Consider the following 18,208-nt stretch of genomic DNA (forward strand, 5'->3'; position numbering starts at 1 on the left):
GTCCGAAGGATGTAAGGCCGAGTATTTTCCCAGGCCATGAGTATGGACGTTTTTTATTTTACAGAAAATTCGCGTATTTCGTGTATGTATACTGTTTTATTTGCATCAGTTGGAGGGTTTGACGCGAAGATGTTTGTAAATTTATGCGATTCCACTCCTACCTGCAGTGCAAAAAGAGCCGCCAACGAGCTAAATTTATCTAAGAGGAAAAGCAGGTGTTGCAGAATTTTGCAAGAACTCAATACCTAGTTTTATATTTATAAAACCTCCAAATTAGTGGAGTTGTGCGACATGTCCACCGTTTTGCTAGCTAAACTTGCCATTGAAACCACCCGTAAGTATCAAAACTCCCGCGCATTCTGCTATCACCATCATCATAGATGTCAGTTCGCGGTCAGTCCAATCCAGTCCATCAGTACGGCTCCGTAGCGCTGTTGATTTGTCGCGTAGTGTTGTCGCGCAGAGCGTTATAGCTCTGTTATTATAATGTGTGGCTTTGTTCGGTCTGTGGACGAAAGTAGTATGTAACTTAAGCAATTCGAAAGATACGGGACGCTCCTGAAGCTCTTCTGGAACACCGGAATCCCGTACTGCGTCGACCTTGGTTTAAAGAAGGCTTAGTGCACATGTGATTGCCTACGAAGGTATGTATCCAGTACACTTCTTGGAACTTGCTTCTAGGACAATGCAGCATGCATGCTCATATAACATTCGTTCACAGGACAGTGGGAGCAGTAAGCGCGAGGAGATGGCTTCCACAAGTGTGTGCTGTTCTCACACTTTCGGGAGCCCTCGACTCGCGCGGCTAATTCCCACTCCTCTTCAAAGTTGCGGGACGGAGTATTTTCGCATCTTGTTAATATTTAAGGCATCGCTAGGTTCTCTGTGCCTATATAAAGAGTGACAACGCGCGAAAGGCAGACCATAGGAAGCACGTGTAGTTCGCAGTGGTTCGCAACGGAAGCTTTGCGGCTTTCTGTGCACAGTCGCGTACAGTGCTGCGCAGGTTAGTGCGCTAAGGCCCATGAGAATAAATAAAGAACATATACATTGTCAAATATGGTGTGGAAAGTGAGAGCTGTTTTGTCTTATACTTATTGAGGTGTTTGTTAAAGTGCATTGTCTGTTATACTTGCAGCATTAAACACTTCTATTAATTGGTTCCAATGTTTTTACTTGGGCTGCTGCATTGTGCCATTTGTTTTACATGACTGATGTTTGCCGCGTTCTTTTTATTTCAGAAATACTGTGGGTGGGAAGATTACGGATGTGTGTCCCAAGCTTACCACATTTGAAGAGTCACATTTAAGAAATTTTCCGAATATAACCCATTGCTCTGCTGATGTATCATCAACCACAATAAAATATGCCTGCTATGCATCAAACTGTTTTTTGTTTTATTGCGTCGCGCGGAGTGAAAAAAGCACGCATGCACCATATATGCGAATATTCGAGAAAGATCCGCCAATGGACGTACTCAACTGGACGTCCGTCGGCCGGCGAACCGTATACCTTTGGCCACCTTTCGGACGGCCGACGGACGTCTACCGGCTGTTTGCGGATGTTCAGCGGACGTACAGAACATCCGAAACAGACCTCTGTCGGCCGTCCGAAGGATATCGGTGGCTGCTTGGGAGGTTCTTAGGCGGCGTGGGCTGGGCGTTGTAGGTAATGCCAAGTGCAGCAGCAGTGGTGATTTCTTTATGTAGTCCGGTTTCCTGCATATAAGCAGTGACCACAGCGTGGTGATGGTCACGCCTCCTCAGTTACGCTGACCTGAGGAAATCACCACTTTAGATAGATAGATAGATAGATAGATAGATAGATAGATAGATAGATAGATAGATAGATAGATAGATAGATAGATAGATAGATAGATAGATAGATAGATAGATAGATAGATAGATAGATAGATAGATAGATAGATAGATAGATAGATAGATAGATAGATAGATAGATAGATAGATAGATAGATAGATAGATAGATAGATAGATAGATAGATAGATAGATAGATAGATAGATAGATAGATAGATAGATAGATAGATAGATAGATAGATAGATAGATAGATAGATAGATAGATAGATAGATAGATAGATAGATAGATAGATAGATAGATAGATAGATAGATAGATAGATAGATAGATAGATAGATAGATAGATAGATAGATAGATAGATAGATAGATAGATAGATAGATAGATAGATAGATAGATAGATAGATAGATAGATAGATAGATAGATAGATAGATAGATAGATAGATAGATAGATAGATAGATAGATAGATAGATAGATAGATAGATAGATAGATAGATAGATAGATAGATAGATAGATAGATAGATAGACAGACAGACAGACAGACAGACAGACAGACAGACAGACAGACAGACAGACAGACAGACAGACAGACAGACAGACAGACAGACAGACAGACAGACAGACAGACAGACAGACAGACAGACAGACAGACAGACAGACAGACAGACAGACAGACAGACAGACAGACAGACAGACAGACAGACAGACAGACAGACAGACAGACAGACAGACAGACAGACAGACAGACAGACAGACAGACAGACAGACAGACAGACAGACAGACAGACAGACAGACAGACAGACAGACAGACAGACAGACAGACAGACAGACAGACAGACAGACAGACAGACAGACAGACAGACAGACAGACAGACAGACAGACAGACAGACAGACAGACAGACAGACAGACAGACAGACAGACAGACAGACAGACAGACAGACAGACAGACAGACAGACAGACAGACAGACAGACAGACAGACAGACAGACAGACAGACAGACAGACAGACAGACAGACAGACAGACAGACAGACAGACAGACAGACAGACAGACAGACAGACAGACAGACAGACAGACAGACAGACAGACAGACAGACAGACAGACAGACAGACAGACAGACAGACAGACAGACAGACAGACAGACAGACAGACAGACAGACAGACAGACAGACAGACAGACAGACAGACAGACAGACAGACAGACAGACAGACAGACAGACAGACAGACAGACAGACAGACAGACAGACAGACAGACAGACAGACAGACAGACAGACAGACAGACAGACAGACAGACAGACAGACAGACAGACAGACAGACAGACAGACAGACAGACAGACAGACAGACAGACAGACAGACAGACAGACAGACAGACAGACAGACAGACAGACAGACAGACAGACAGACAGACAGACAGACAGACAGACAGACAGACAGACAGACAGACAGACAGACAGACAGACAGACAGACAGACAGACAGACAGACAGACAGACAGACAGACAGACAGACAGACAGACAGACAGACAGACAGACAGACAGACAGACAGACAGACAGACAGACAGACAGACAGACAGACAGACAGACAGACAGACAGACAGACAGACAGACAGACAGACAGACAGACAGACAGACAGACAGACAGACAGACAGACAGACAGACAGACAGACAGACAGACAGACAGACAGACAGACAGACAGACAGACAGACAGACAGACAGACAGACAGACAGACAGACAGACAGACAGACAGACAGACAGACAGACAGACAGACAGACAGACAGACAGACAGACAGACAGACAGACAGACAGACAGACAGACAGACAGACAGACAGACAGACAGACAGACAGACAGACAGACAGACAGACAGACAGACAGACAGACAGACAGACAGACAGACAGACAGACAGACAGACAGACAGACAGACAGACAGACAGACAGACAGACAGACAGACAGACAGACAGACAGACAGACAGACAGACAGACAGACAGACAGACAGACAGACAGACAGACAGACAGACAGACAGACAGACAGACAGACAGACAGACAGACAGATAGACAGATAGATAGATAGATAGATAGATAGATAGATAGATAGATAGATAGATAGATAGATAGATAGATACTTTTATTCATGTCAGTTGTCATACAACATAAATCAGGCCTACCAAAGCCTCAAAGGGCTTGAGTGGCAGCGCCTGGCAGACAGCGAACATTGGCAAAACAAAGGAAAATAGAGACGTTGCAATTAACTTTGCAAAAAAAAAGAAAAAGGTCACAACACGTAGTGAAACAAATATATAGCTATTACAACATCAAGAGAGATTACAGTAATTTGAAATTAATACAGTAATATCTTCTGGATACCACGCCATCTTCTGGATACCACGCCGGGGCCAGTTACCGCGGCTCTTCCTGGACTGTTGACCGCAACTGCATCGACATCATCAAGCCCGCTCTACTTAAGCAACAGGCGACGCCCGCAACAGTTTAGTGGGCATGGGAACAACGCTACAATGCAGCCGACCAATTTGTTCCGCTTCTGCCTGTTCCAGGTTAGTTACACATCTTCTAAGCGCTCCAGTAATGCATTCCTTGTTGTGTTCCCGTGCCCACAACTGCTTTTGAATCATGTGCATGAGTGTTTCTGCGTAATGAAATTGCTGCTGTGTGGGGATGTCGAGCTGAATCCTGGGCCGAACAAAACTGGTGCCGCGAGGAATGCCCAGTCGGTTCAAGACGCTCCGGACAGCGGAAGCGAAGTGGTTTTAGCATTGCTTCATGACCTTAGGGACCGTTCTGCTAAAATTGAGGAAGGACAGGAGCGTATATTCAGTTCCTTGCAAGACCTCACAGCCAATCAGAAAGAATTGAGCGGACAGATTGCAGACCTTTCGATACGCCTTAATTCGGTTGAAGATAAACTGGAGCTTCTAGATGAAGTTCGTGAAGATTTGGCGACGGTGAAAGAAAATGCTGAAATGGCACTGGACGAAAATGAGAAGCTTAAAATTCGTTTAAACGATTTAGAGGATAGGTCTCGAAGGGAAAATCTGGTGTTTTTCAATGTTCCAGACGTATCGACTGAATCATGGGCTGAATCTGAGAAAAAGGTACGGGAAATTATTGAAGACGAAATGTCTGTAACCTTAGCTGAAATGGACATTGAGCGCGCCCATAGAATTGGTACGGCTGGACCAGAGGAAACTCGACCAATACTGGTCAAATTTTCGCATCACAAAATCAGGGAAAGAGTTTTCGGTGCAACGACAAAATTGAAAGATTCAGACGTCTCGATTAGCGAAGATTTTTCTCAGGCCACCAGGCATGCGCGGAAGAAACTTGTTCAATTCGCAAAGCAAACTGAGCCCGAAGAATCATTTAGCCTCCGCTACAACAAGCTTATTCTTAAGAAAAGATGTTACGTGTACTGCCCTATAACTGATAGTGTCCGGGAAAACAATTCAACACGTGTTGTAACCAACTCAAGCCCTTCAAGCCATTCTTCTCCAAGATAACTAGATAAGGATCAGCATCGACCTGCGCAAACACTTAGAATCATTTCTATCCTTTTCACTAATATACGCAGTGTTTTTTGTCATCGTGACAGCTTATCCTGCACCGCCGATACCATGGGGGCTGATATTATCGTACTAACAGAGACTTGGCTCAATGAATCCGTGCGTAATAGCGAAGTATTTTCCTCACAAAAGTGTTACCATATATTTCGTTGTGACCCCCTTTCTGGCCGCGGCGGCGGCACTTTAATCGCTGTATCTGAGGATATAGAATGCTTTGAAGTTAACCTTGAAACTACTCTGGAGTTCATTTGTGTCCAGATCAAGATTAAGAACAAAGCTCTCCTCTTTTGTGCATGTTACCGTCCACCATCTACTACCGTTGGCTTCTGTAATGACCTCCATGACATTCTTAACATAATTCAAACAAGGTTTCCTAATCGGCCTATTTTTCTTTTTGGTGACTTTATCTTTCCTGCCATTAATTGGTCAGACACTCATTTAGGCAACGATGGATCATCAGAATCAACAAGTTTTTCAGCACTTTGCTCTACCTTTTCATTAACACAGGTAGTCACACAACCTACAAGGGTGACATTTGCAAGCTCAAGCATATTAGACCTTTTGCTAACTAGTTCTCCAGACCTTGTTTCCGACGTAAGCTACTTGCCAGGTTTAAGCGATCATTGCCTACTCCTTATCGAATTAAGCTTGCCGTCTAACAAATCGCGAAATAAAACTAAAACCATTTACGACTATGCTAAGGCAAATTTTACGTCAATTAATGATGGCCTTAAGCTATTTTTGGATGACTTTCTCATAAAGTCTGACCAAAGGTCTGTTAATGAAAATTAGTGTTTATTTAAGAACAAACTACATGAGCTAACTGAATTGCATGTCCCTCGAAGAATCATCACTACTAATGGCAGGTCACCATGGTTCACCCGGTCATTAAAACGCCTTGGTAACAAAAAAAGACGGTTATATTCCAAGGCAAAGTCATCGGGAAAACCTGAACATTGGACAGCACTCAGAGGTGTGGTTGAGGAGTACAAAAATGCGTTAAAAATAGCCAAGGAGCGATATTTTAACGTTACTCTGCCATCACTTTTACTAACTGATCCAAAAAAGTTCTGGAACGCTGTCAACGGTTCAGATCAGCCATCAGTATCTCTTCTCGATGCACAATCAAATCCCATCCCTATTAGCGACAGTGCTAAGGTACTTAATGAAACTTTTGCTAAGGCATTTTATCTCTCCTCAAGCACATCACTACCGGATTATAATGGTCACATCACATTCCCAATGGATCCCATTCATTTTGATTTTGAAGGCATCATAACTATCATAGATCACATGAAACTATCCTCTTCTTGCGGTCCAGATAATATCAGCAGTAAAATTCTGAAAAACACTAAAGTATATTCTGCTATAATACTGTCAAAATTATTTCAGCAATCCCTACAAGACGGTGAACTCCCAGATGACTGGAAATTGGGTAAGGTGGTTCCACTCCACAAATCAGGCGACAAACACCTTTCACTCAACTATCGACCAATATCATTAACAAGCATTCCTTGCAAGATAATGGAGCATGTCATCCTGTCTCACCTAGCTAACTTTCTTGAGTCATCTTCGTTCTTCAACTGTGCACAACATGGTTTTAGAAAATACTTCTCTTGCGAAACACAATTAATAAGTCTTACGAGCAATATTAACTTCATACTTTGTTACGTCCTTTATTGCTGGTAGCAGGGTACAGACTGGCGGGAAAGCCGCCAACACGTGACACATGGAAGCTCAGGGTTGCTTGGCCCTAAAGATTGTCCCGCTATAACACTCCTCCCCCCTACGTCACGAAGTCCTTCAGATACGCAGGGCGGCTGCGTTGGCGCTGTGGTCGCTGGACTTGAAGGGAAGCACTCGCTTCACGGTCCTCACCACAGGAAGCAGATTCGGTACTGGGCGCTGCAGCCTCCTCCAGTCTTTCTCCTTGGTCCCGTCTTCCAGGGTCCTCTAGGCTTGAAGGAATGCCAAGCCCGGAACACCCTGCCGGGGAAGCAACCAGCGGTTCCTCCTCTTCACACATCCCAGAAGCGAAACTGTCCAATGCGTAGCTGGCAGAACGACTTCTGAGTTGGTCAACATGACGTCTCCATCGACGACCGTCCTTGGTGACGACCAAGTACGACACTGGTCCTGTGACAGCATCCACAATGCCCGGCAACCACTTGGGCCCATAGAGATAGTTGCGCACAAACACTCGATCCCCCACATCAAACAGTCGCACTGCCTGGCTACGGCGCTGCATCACCTGCTCTTGTTTCTGCTGCACACTGGACTGCAGGTCAGGATGCAGACGCTCTAACACAGTTGAAAGTTTCCTGCCCATTAGCAATTCGGCCGGGCTCTTGCCTGTTGTAGCATGAGGCAGGATATGCTGGGTCATTAAAAACCTAGCCAGACGTGTGTCGATATCGCCTCCAACCATTCGCTTGAGTACTCCCTTGGTTTCGCGCACCATGCGTTCTGCTTGACCATTCGAAGAAGGGTGATATGGGGCAACGGTCACATGTCGGATTTGATTCCGGCACATGAAGTCTCTGAACTCCTCCGAACAAAAGGCAGTGCCATTATCAGAAACAACAGTTTCTGGAATGCCATGGGTAGCAAAAAGGAAACGAAGCTTCGCACAAACTGTAGCTGTCGACATGGAATTCATCCGGCACACTTCCAACCACCTTGAGTGAGAGTCCACCACAATGAGGAAAACTTTGCCTTGGAAGGGCCCAGCAAAATCGATGTGTAGTCTTGTCCAAGGACGCTTGGTGAATTCCCAAGGGTGAATCTTTGCAGCTGCTGGCGCAGACCTGGATTCCTGACAACGTGCACAGTCTCTCACCTTCTGCTCAACATCTCTGTCGATTCCTGGCCACCACACGGCTCCTCTGGCAAGCCCCTTCATCTTGACAATTCCTGGATGAGCTGTGTGAAGAATGTCCATGACATACGGTCGAGCTGGCTCTGGAATGACCACACGACTGCCCCACAGCAAACAACCTTGGTACACCGACAGTTCATGCTTGCGGCTCACAAACGCTGCAAACTCTTCTGGCAGCTTACCCTCTGGCCACCCATGCTGCACCCAATTGCAGACTCTAGCCAACAGCTTATCCCTTGACGTGAATCTTGCCACCTTCCTAGAGTTCCATGCTACTTCCGGCGCCATTTCCAGCATCCCTACTTCCCAAAGACGCTGCTCCTCTTCCTCTGCCCTACTGGCTCTCAGTGGTAAACGACTGAATGCATCAGCATTGGAAAGCTTCTCCGCTGGTCGATACTCAATTTCATAGTCATAAGCCGATAACATGAGGGTCCAACGCAGCATCCGTGGTGATAGCACCTGGGGAATGGGCTTGGCATGGTGCAACAGTCCTAAGAGGGGTTTGTGGTCTGTCACAATTTTGAAATGTCTCCCATATAGAAACTGATGATACTTCTTTATGCCAAAGCCGATGGCGAGCGCTTCTCGGTCTGTCTGGGCATAATTCCGTTCTGCCGCACTCATAGTTCTCGACGCATATGCAACCGGTCTCTCGCTGCCATCTTCGCACACATGACTCAACACAGCACCCAGTCCGTACGGGGATGCGTCACAGGCCAGCACTAGGGGTTTGTTGACATCATAGTGCACCAGAACATGTGATGACTGCAGCAGATCTTTCGCCTGGCGAAATGCTTCCGCCTCAGCTTCCATCCAACGCCACTCGCGACCCTTGTCCAACAGCCGGTACAGTGGCTCCAAGGCATGAGCTGCTCCTTTAAGAAACTTGTTGTAAAAGTTCAGAGCTCCTAAAAAGGCTTGAAGTTCCTTTTTGCATGTCGGCTCTGGGGCCTTGTGAATAGCACGCACCTTGTCTTCTGTCGGCTGCACACCTGCAGAGTTCACACGGAATCCCAAGTAACACACTTCCTCAACACCAAATTGACATTTGTCAAACTTTAGTCGCAGACCGTCTTCATGAATTCTTTTGAGCACTTCTTGTAAACGAGCATTGTGCTGCACCTCATCCTTTCCACCGATCAAGATGTCATCCAAGAACACAAGAACACCATCAATTCCATGCAACAGTTCTTCCATGTACCTCTGAAAGATAGCCACTGCCACGCCAAATTGAAGACGGGTTACGCGGAACAGTCCCCGATGTGTTGTAACCGTCAACAAGTCAGCTGTTTCTTCATCAACAGTCTTCTGTTGATACGCCTGTCCGAGGTCTAGCCTTGAAAACTTCGAGCAACCTGCCAGCCTGGCAAACAGCTGCTCCGGTGTCGGCAGGGGATACGTCTCCCACTGCACTACACGATTGACTGTGCTCTTGTAGTCCCCACAGATCCTTATCGATCCATCTTTTTTGACAACTGGAACGACGGGTGTTGCCCACTTCGAGTGCCGCACAGGCTGGAAAATGCCTTGGCTCACCAACTTGTCCAGTGCTTCGTCCACCTTCGGTCTCAATGCAAACGGTACTTGTCGTGGCTTCAGAAATCGCGGCGGAGCTGCCGGGTTCACCTCTATGCGTACAGGAGGCCCTTTACTTGTCCCAAGTCCAGGCTCAAAGACTGAAGAATACTTCTTGAGCAAGGCTGTTGTTCCCCTACTGCCAGTTCGACTCGGCTCGTACACACTGTGAACACCACTCAGACTTATTCCCAAAGACTTGAACCAGTCCCGACCGAGAAGTCCGATACTAGCACCCTTAACCACCACCAATCGCAGGCGATGTTCCTGCCCCTTGAATTCCACCTTCACGGTCAGTTCACCCAACACTCGTAGTTCCTTGTTATTGTAAGCTCGGAGATGAAGATTACTTGGGCGTAACGCCCTTTTCGATATTCGCAGCTTCTGCATAGTCCGGTCGTTGATGACTGAACACACTGCACCAGAGTCCACCTCCATCTCTAGGGGACTTCCGTTGACGCGCACTTCCACTCTCACGGCTGGCTCTTCACCAGACAGCACGAACACGTCGTAAACGTCCGACGCAGCATTCTTGTGACGGCCTCCACTGGCCCGTTTTTTGTTCTGAGAGTTGGGTTCAGCCGAAGCGCGAGCTGCCGCCTTCCTCCTGCATGCTCTCACTATGTGCCCTCGTTGCTTGCAGAAGTGGCACTGCATATTCATGAATGGGCAACTGCTTGGCGAATGCGCACCCTTGCAGCGGAAACATACGCTTGTGCTTCCAGGCGAACCAGCCTGCTTATGGGTACCCTCCTTGGCTGTCACTGGCGCAGAGACCTTCGCAACACACGGGTCGAAACGCTGCCCGCTCACGCTGCCAACTTCACACGATGCGGCACTGCCGCGAATTTGCTCGGTCTGTCGCTGCGCAGATTCCATTGCAATGGCTTTCTCCCGAGCTGTAGCAAACGTAAGCTCCGGCTCCGCCAGCAACCGACGCTGAAGGGTCTCGCTTCGCACCCCGCACACTAGCCGGTCGCGCAACATGTCATCGAGCGACGCACCGAAATCGCAGTGTTCCGAGAGACGTCGCAATTCTGCGATGTAGTCGGCAATTGACTCACCGGGCTGCTGTTGACGTGTGCCAAACTTGAAACGCTGTACTGTCACCGACGGTCGCGGCGAGAAGTGGTTTGAGAGACGCCTGACGATCTCATCGTAGGCCACGGCCGACGGCGCATCCGGAGAACAAAGGGAGCGAACGATGGCATACGTTGCTGGGCCGCAAACGCTGCAGAGCGTTGCTCGCTTCTTCTCGTTACCGTCGATGTCGTTTGCTTGAAAGAAAAATTCGAGGCGCTCCAAATACAAGGGCCAAGACGTCGCCTCTGTTGGAACGAATTCCCCAATCGTGCCCAGCGCAGTTGCCATTTTTACCTCGTCGCCAATTATATGTTACGTCCTTTATTGCTGGTAGCAGGGTACAGACTGGCGGGAAAGCCGCCAACACGTGACACATGGAAGCTCAGGGTTGCTTGGCCCTAAAGATTGTCCCGCTATAACATACTTGATCATGGCAATGAGGCTGACTGTATTTATTTAGACTTTCGCAAAGCATTTGACACAGTGTCGCACAACTTACTTCTTTACAAACTAAGTAAACTTAATATTGACCATAATGTACTAAGGTGGATTGCGTGCTTTTTGTCTAACCGATTGCAGTATGTACACGCTAATGGCTTTAACTCGTCATCCATTCCTGTGACCTCCAGCGTCCCACAAGGTTCTGTCATAGGTCCTTTGCTGTTCCTTGTATATATTAATGACCTGCCTAACAATGTAACATCTTCAGTAGGACTCTTTGCGGACGATTGTGTCGTTTACCGCGAAATAAAAAATACGAATGACGTTGAATTACTTCAGGCAGACCTAACCTCTATCTCTAACTGGTGTTCACAATGGCAAATGACTCTTAATACGACTAAATGCAAAGTAATGCGCTTTTCCCGTCGCGAAAATTCAAGTCCCGTTGCCTACACTATTTCTTCTTCCTTGCTAACGCCCGTGGAATCTTATAAATATCTCGGCGTCATTCTAACATCAGATCTAACTTGGAAAGCACACGTCAGCTCTATCATAGCTTCCGCTAACCGCATGCTTGGATACCTTAAGCGCAATTTTTACTTAGAACCAAGCCCTGTCAAGCTTCTTCTGTATAAGTCACTTGTGCGCTCAAAATTAGAATACGCTAACTCTGTATGGGACCCTTTCACTAGCACACTCATCGACGCCCTAGAAGCTGTGCAGAATAGAGCAGCGCGTTTTATTGTGCGCAACTATGATCGTGCTTCCAGTGTCACAGAAATAAAAAAATAGTTTATTGCTAACCCCTCTTGCTCTGCGCAGAGAAGTGTCCCGTCTGTTTCTGTTTTTTTAAATTTACAGCATGAACTCTACTCTGAAAGAAGCATTGATCACAACACCAACATATGTTTCATCCCGCATCGATCACTCACGGAAAGTTGGCGTTCCTCGTTGCCGGACAACATCCTGCATAAATTCCTTTATCCCAAAAACATCGTCGGAGTGGAACCACCTACCACCACATATTGTAGCTGCAATAGACGTTGATGAGTTTAGGGCACTGTTGTCATTACAATATGGTTTACCATAGCCTCAGTTGGTTCACTTCGTTTTGTATATTGTGTATTTAGCCCTGTTCCTTTTTTTTCGCATGCACTTTGTTCTGTTAATAGCCTTCTGCCATCGTACCCGTTCAATGTTTCTACGAAGGGTGATGTTCTAGTTCATATCTTTGTGTTTCCATGAAATGTTTTTGACTGTTTTTGTGAATTTATTCGTTTTGGTGTTGGTATTCCTAATTATTGTATTGTTTCGCTTTTTGGAATCTTGTATTTTCTTGCAGCTAGTTTTTTTTTTGCAATCATGCGTATCATTTTTTCTAGGCATGCCTATGTATGCGTTAACCCCCTTTTTGTAACAGTTTCATTTTATATCTATGTACCACTCCCCTCAATAATGCCCTGTGGGCCATGAGGGTATCAGAAATAAAAAAAAATAAAAAATATATATGAAATAACTACGGGCAGGAAGCAACGCGGAGACATACCGCAAAGTTTTTTTCAGGTTGCATTTAGTTTTCATGCGGAGTACACTAGGTGGCAAGCTATTGAAACAGGCAGGTACATAGTAATGACGTGTCCGCTTTCTGTGCCGGGTTGAGGAGCGAGGAATGCAGTAGCGGTATTTTGGTCTTAAATCCCGAGCAGGAACATATGGAATGGTGAACTGACTGTACCAGAAGTGTTTTAGCGCAATAGTTTCTGTTAATAAAGAGTTAAAACATGGAAGCTTTAGTCTTCTGAAAATATCAATGTCATTACCAATGGACAGGTCGTAAGCAATAATCTTTAGAAGCAAACGCAGAAGCGAATTCACCCTGTGTTGCCAGCGAACCGTGCAGTGACCATAAACAGTAATTCCGTACTTAAGCACACTATATGCTAGAGCATGTGCAACACATTTACGGACAGAAAAAGGCATAAAATATCTAATGTTATACAGGACACACGATACAGCACGAAGCCTTTGGCAAACAAAAGAAAGGTGCGAGTTCCAAGAGAGATCACTGTCGAAGATCAGGCCAAGATATTTGGCCGAATGCGCATATTTTACTAGTACACAGTGACAATTAAAACACGAGAAAGTATGCAAATAAACAGGGTGAGTCAATTCAACTTGTTTTAATGGGCTATGAAAACATATAAGTTTTGTTTTAGAAGTATTAACATTAATAAGATTAGACTTAAACCAGTCCATGGTTTTAATAGCTGCCATCTGAAGGGCTGTAAAAGCATCAGTGTATTTCTTTGCACATGCAATAATAACAGTGTCATCAGCATACTGAAACAACAAAGCTGGCACATTGTTAGCAAAGACTCAATATAGATCCCTGCGGGACTTCAGAAGTTATTGCCGTGAAATCGCTATGGAATCTTGAAATCGACACATATTGGCGCCTATCTTGCAAAAAGTAGTAAGCAGTTCTAAAAACGAACCTCGAAATCCCAGCGCAGAAAGTTTATCAAGCAAAAGAACGTGGCGGATGCTATCAAAAGCCTTGCTTACGTCTAGAAAAAGAGAACATGCGACTTGATTCTTATCAAAAGCTGAATTTAGCACGTCAGAGAATTCTTCAAGAAGAACCGTTGTTCCTTTTCCTGCTTTAAAGCCGTACTGGCAAGGTGATAGAACACTGTGCGTATTCAAAAAATTCGTCATGGTGAGTAATAGATGCTTCTCAAAAAATTGGCCAATGCATGGTAGAATAGAGATAGGTCGGTAATTACTCATAATGTTTCTGGAGCCACCCTTGTACAAAGGTATAACTTTAGCAGTTTTCATTGAAGTAGGTATTATACCACTAGAAATGATACTGTTAAGGATAACTAGTAGAACACCTTTAATCGCTTCAAAATTTCTGCACAATTCGGAAATCGTGAGGCCGTCATGACTAGGAGATTTGCTACGTTTAAGACTGAAAAGTATACACCTTAAATTACTTTCAGTAATATCAGGAAGGAAAGCAGATTCCATCACACTGAGAGGCATAGGACAGTCGGTAGGAGGGGTTCGAGATGCACCAGAGACCAGAGAAAAATAATTGTTGAAGTCATTTAAAATGCTCTGTACATATGAAAATGCGAGATGAAATATGTATCATTGTAGATAGCAGCGCTCCCTCCTTTCAGACTATTCACCAATGACCATGTTTTCTTGCTGTTAAAACGTACGTCATTAAACTGAGACCTAAAGTGGTTGCGCTTGGCCAGAAAGTTCATGGCGTTGACACGGTTTCGTTCACGTTTAAACTGCAGTCGTAGCTCAGAACAGCTTGGGGCACGTCTTGATCGAGCCCAGAGCAGATCCTTCTCTATAATTGCTTCCAGTATTGCGGGTACGTGACATCCACTTACTGTCTAAATTTCGTTGTTTAACTGTCACCATGCGGGAAGATTCTGCTTTGTGTGAACGAAAAACATCGACGAACCTGTCATATAAGTCCGCAGGGGACACACTGTGAATAAAAGAATCCCAATGATGCTTTGCTATTCTTTCATCAAGACGCTTATAATCAAGTACTGATACCTTTTGCTGGCTGTGCATAGATGCAGGATGGCTGGAACTATCTGTTAACGAGCAGCAAACGAAATAGTGGTCTGCAAGCTTGACCTCAACCACAGCAGACCGCACCGACAGGTTTTGAGAACGCACGTTGATGTGGTCGATGCAAGACGCGACCAGCTGCCGAGATAAGTATTCCTCACGTGCAGGGCTGTGGATTGTAGTCGCTAGTCCCCATTTTGATAAAGTGTCCAGATAATCTGCGACCGTTGACACAGTGGGGCGTAGAATATCGATATTCATATCACCGATAATGCACACGTGTTCTTCGCGGGAGAATGATGATATTGCAAAATCAAGCTCAGCTAAAAAGATTCGACCGTTACAACACGGAGGGCGGTAAATTGTGAGAAGAACCAGCGACAACCGAGGTGTATTTAGGCGGAGCGCAACTACTTCTGCTTGAGTGAAAGGAATACTAATTTCAGAAACGGACCAAGAATTCTTAACAAAAACTGCGATTCCGCCTCCCATTCTTTGTAAACGAGTGTAAGAATATAACTGGTAGCCTGGCAGCGAGAAATGTAGTAACACGTCTGACGAAGCGTTCACTTCCGTGAGAGCAACGACTTCAAAACTTGAGTGAAAAGGGTGAGTTAACGCACAAAAATGGTCCCAGTGTTTCCGTATACTGCGAATATTAACATGAGTAAACTGAAATGAATTGCCTGTTTGATACTGAAAGAACTTCCGGACTTCAGAAAAATTGGAACACTTCACGAAACCTGTATCAGATATGGTTATGTTAGTTTCTCAAGATCCGAAAACTTGTTGATGCGAATGAGAGGTGCGCCTTCGGACTGCTTTGCAAGGACCTTCACATTTTTGGTCCAGACGAACTCAAAACCCTTTTGTTTGCCCCGAGACCTTGCTAGTCGGAACAGCTCACGATTAACCCGAGACAGGTTATCGTTAAAAAATAGCCGAGGAGACTGGTCGTCTTGCACCAAATCAGGAAGGCCCTTCCGAGCTCCGAGCCATTTCTACTTAACAGCAACCGACTGAGTCTGCACTAGGATCGGTGGGATATAGTCGCCTCTGGATGGCAGCCGATGTACTGCTGAGATATCTGCTGGTTGAAAATCGGCAATGTTTAGCTTGCCTGCTAAGGTACTTAAGAAAGTGTGCAAGTTTTCATCAGATTTAACTGGAAGGCCGTGAATCTCGAAGTTACATCGTGTGCTGTATTGTTCGAGATCATTTATCTCTCCACTCATCCTGTCAATCACTTGTGTCTGGGAAACTACTGTTGAAGACAGTAGCCTGATTAGTGGTCACTGTAGCAAGCACAGAGTCATACCGTAACGAAAGGAAATCAATAGCTGACTGTATGTCCTCGACTGCTGAAACAACCTTTTCAATAGTTTCCTTAACCACCATCACCATCAGTGCTGATACAGTGGTAGTCAAAGTATCCAGCCTCACATTCAGAGCAGACAGTTGCTGCGAGAACAAACCACCATCGGGGTTGGATGCTACGTCAGGTTGCGCCACCGAATCATCCTTGCATGAAGGACACTTCCACGTTTCACGTGTTACCGTACTCATCTTCTTGTAGGCGTTATCAGTAACTGACGAGCAGTTTTTCCCCAGGTGAAATTCGCCCTCACAGCCACAGCAAGTCATAAATTTCCCATCTTTCGGCATGGCCTTTGAGCAAGAAGTACACAAAGAAGACATGATGCAGTCAGCGGCAAAACACGAAAAGTGATTAATTACAACAGGTGTAACCAACACTCACCTGCCAATGTTTAAACCGGGACAAAGGTTTGCCGCTGACTGCAACGGTCCACGAAGTTGACGGCCTTTAAATAGTCGGTGATCGGCACCAGGGCGACATCTTTGGCAGGTCCAGAGCCATGAAGGCAAGGATGGCTTGCTATGTCGAAAAAGCAGCTTTCTTGAGAGCCGCATGCGCAGATCAGTCACCAGAAGCAGTTGCGAAGGTGATGCCGTTGAAGATACGAGCGGCTTTCCGGCTGATACTGTTCCGCGGCTTGCAGAGCCTGCCAAAAGCGAAGCAAATGTTTAGACCGCGACAAAGGTTTGCCGCTGACTGCAACGGTCCACGAAGTTGACGGCCTTTAAATAGTCGGTGATCGGCACCAGGGCGACATCTTTGGCAGGTACAGAGCCAATGAAGGCAAGGATGGCTTGCTATGTCGAAACAGCAGCTTTCTTGAGAGCCGCATGCGCAGATCAGTCACCAGAAGCAGTTGCGAAGGTGATGCCGTTGAAGATACGAGCGGCTTTCCGGCTGATACTGTTCCGCGGCTTGCAGAGCCTGCCAAAAGCGAAGCAAATGTTTAGACCGCGACAAAGGTTTGCCGCTGACTGCAACGGTCCACGAAGTTGACGGCCTTTAAATAGTCGGTGATCGGCACCAGGGCGACATCTTTGGCAGGTCCAGAGCCAATGAAGGCAAGGATGGCTTGCTATGTCGAAACAGCAGCTTTCTTGAGAGCCGCATGCGCAGATCAGTCACCAGAAGCAGCTGCGAAGGTGATGCCGTTGAAGATACGAGCGGCTTTCCGGCTGATACTGTTCCGCGGCTTGCAGAGCCTGCCAAAAGCGAAGCAAATGTTTAGACCGCGACAAAGGTTTGCCGCTGACTGCAACGGTAACGAAGTTGACGGCCTTTAAATAGTCGGTGATCGGCACCAGGGCGACATCTTTGGCAGGTCCAGAGCCAATGAAGGCAAGGATGGCTTGCTATGTCGAAAAAGCAGCTTTCTTGAGAGCCGCATGCGCAGATCAGTCACCACAGTTGCGAAGGTGATAGCCGTTGAAGATACGAGCGGCTTTCCGGCTGATACTGTCCCCTGGCTTGCAGAGCCTGCCAAAAGCGAAGCAAAGGTTTAGACCGCGACAAAGGTTTGCCGCTGACTGCAACGGTAACGAAGTTGACGGCCTTTAAATAGTCGGTGATCGGCACCAGGGCGACATCTTTGGCAGGTCCAGAGCCAATGAAGGCAAGGATGGCTTGCTATGTCGAAAAAGCAGCTTTCTTGAGAGCCGCATGCGCAGATCAGTCACCACAGTTGCGAAGGTGATAGCCGTTGAAGATACGAGCGGCTTTCCGGCTGATACTGTCCCCTGGCTTGCAGAGCCTGCCAAAAGCGAAGCAAAGGTTTAGACCGCGACAAAGGTTTGCCGCTGACTGCAACGGTCCACGAAGTTGACGGCCTTTAAATA

At 46.1% G+C, this 18,208-nt stretch overlaps 1 pseudogene; it reads left to right on the forward strand.

Moving 5' to 3' along the window:
* The first annotated feature begins 5,432 nt into the window (after window positions 1–5,432).
* On the forward strand, window positions 5,433–6,538 carry LOC149325755 (uncharacterized; annotated as a pseudogene).
* Window positions 6,539–18,208: the final 11,670 nt, after the last annotated feature.

This window comes from Amblyomma mixtum, chromosome 10 (assembly GCF_055824585.1).
Source record: "Amblyomma mixtum isolate Tamu chromosome 10, ASM5582458v1, whole genome shotgun sequence".
NCBI classification, from domain to species: Eukaryota; Metazoa; Arthropoda; class Arachnida; order Ixodida; family Ixodidae; genus Amblyomma; species Amblyomma mixtum.